This window comes from Phyllobates terribilis, unplaced genomic scaffold (assembly GCF_046119375.1).
Source record: "Phyllobates terribilis strain yellow unplaced genomic scaffold, ASM4611937v1 Scaffold_7__3_contigs__length_470593459, whole genome shotgun sequence".
NCBI lineage: Eukaryota > Metazoa > Chordata > Amphibia > Anura > Dendrobatidae > Phyllobates > Phyllobates terribilis.
This window is the reverse complement of record NW_027362767.1, coordinates 263,597,747-263,600,135: the sequence shown is the minus strand read 5'-3', so window position 1 is coordinate 263,600,135 and position 2,389 is coordinate 263,597,747.

Genomic DNA, 2,389 nt, shown 5'->3' with positions numbered 1-2,389 from the left:
ATGCTAATGAAATAAAACCAAAGAAAGCAAAGAATTGTCTCCTGTATCATGTATCTAAGCCCATTGTGTGTGATACTGTCTGCTGAGCTGTGCATCTAATCCTATCCTGTGTGATACTGTCTGCTGAGCAGTGTATCTAATCCTATCCTGTGTGACACTGTCTGCTGAGCCATGTATCTAATCCTGTCCAGTGTGATACTGACTGCTGAGCTGTGTATCTAATCCTATCCTGTGTGATACTGTCTGCTGAGCTGTGTATCTAATCCTGTCCAGTGTGATACTGACTGCTGAGCTGTGTATCTAATCCTATCCTGTGTGATACTGTCTGCTGAGTTGTGTATCTAATCCTATCCTGTGTGATATTGTCTGCTGAGCAGTGTATCTAATTCTATCCTGTGTTATACTGTCTGCTGAGCAGTGTATCTAATTCTATCCTGTGTTATACTGTCTGCTGAGCTGTGTATCTAATCCTATCCTGTGTGATACTGTCTGCTGAGCTGTGTATCTAATCCTATCCTGTGTGATACTGTCTGCTGAGTTGTGTATCTAATCCTATCCTGCGTGACACTGTCTGCTGAGCCGTGTATCTAATCCTGTCCAGTGTGATACTGACTGCTGAGCTGTGTATCTAATCCTATCCTGTGTGATACTGACTGATCAGCAGTGTATCTAATCCTGTCCAGTGTGATACTGACTGCTGAGATGTATCTAATCCTATCCCGCGTGATACTGTCTGCTGAGCTGTGTATCTAATCCTATCCCATGTGATACTGACTGATGAGCCGCGTATCTAATCCTATCCCGTGATACAGTCTGCTGAGCCGCGTATCTAATCCTATCCTGTGTGATACTGTCTGCTGAGCCGCGTGTCTAATCCTATCCTGTGTGATACTGTCTGCTGAGCCGTGTACCTAATCCCATCACTGGCTGTATGTAGCTAGGCATAGCTCTATTATATTGGTGAAGTGAAAAACAAGGAGAACATCTAATTTTTGATCTTTGGGATAAACTTTTGCTTTCTGGTTAATGATTTTGAGTAAATAGAAGTAAATGTTCAAAGGTGAAAGTGACAGAGAGAAAGTCACCGCCAAACCGTCCACTGAGGAAATGAAGAACGTGGGGAAGATTCAATATACTGAAAGCTGCTGACACAAGTACCAAGACACCCCGAGAGTCACTGTTATTATCCCATACCCCGAGTGTCAGCGTCATTATTCTGTAACCTGAGTGTCAGCGTCATTATCCGTACCCCGAGTGTCAGTGTCAATATCCCGTACCCCAAGAGTCACTGTTATTATCCTGTACCCCGAGACAATGTTATTATCCCTTACCTCGAGAGTCACTGTTATTATCCCGCACCAAGTGTCAGGATCATTATCCCGTACCCCAAGTGTCAGCGTCATTATCCCGTACCCCAAGTGTCAGCGTCATGATCCCGTACCCCGAGTGTCAGTGTCAATATCCTGTACGCCGAGAGTCAGTTATTATCCTGTACCCAGAGTGTCAGCGTCATTATCCTGTACCCTGAGTGTCAGTATCACTATTCTGTACCCCAAGTGTCAGCGTCATTATCCCGTACCCTGAGAGCGTCAATATCCCGTACCCCGAGTGTCAGTGTCAATATTCCATACCCCAAGAGTCACTGTTATTATCCTGTACCCCGAGAGTCAGCGTCAATATACCGTAGCCCGAGTGTCAGCGTCATTATCCCGTACCCCAAGTGTCAGTGTCAATATCCCGTACCCTGAGAGTCACTGTTACTATCCTGTATCCCGAGAGTCACTGTTATTATCCTGCATCCCGAGAGTCACTGTTATTATCCTGCACCCAGAGTGTCAGCGTCATTATCCTGTACCCCGAGTGTCATTATTATTATCCTGTACCCCGAGTGTCAGCGTCATTATCCCGTACCCCAAGAGTAACTGTCAATATCCCGTACCCCGAGTGTAAGAGTCATTATCCTGTACCCCAAGTGTAAAAGTCATTATCCTGTACCCCAAGTGTCGGCATCATTATCCCGTACCCCGAGAGTCAGCGTCAATATCCCATACCCAAAGAGTCACTGTTATTATCCTGTACTCCGAGAGTCACTATTATCCCGCACCAAGTGTCAGCGTCATTATCCCGTACCCCAAGTGTCAGCCTCATGATCCGTTACCCCAAGTGTCAGCCTCATGATCCCGTACCCAGAGTGTCAGCCTCATGATCCAATACCCCAAGTGTCAGCCTCATGATCCTGTACCCTGAGAGTCACTATAATTATCCTGTATCCCGAGAGTCACTGTTATTATCCTGTACCCAGAGTGTCAGCGTCATTATCCTGTACCCCGAGTGTCAGTATTATTATCCTGTACCCCGAGTGTCAGTCTCCTTATCCTGTATTCTGAGT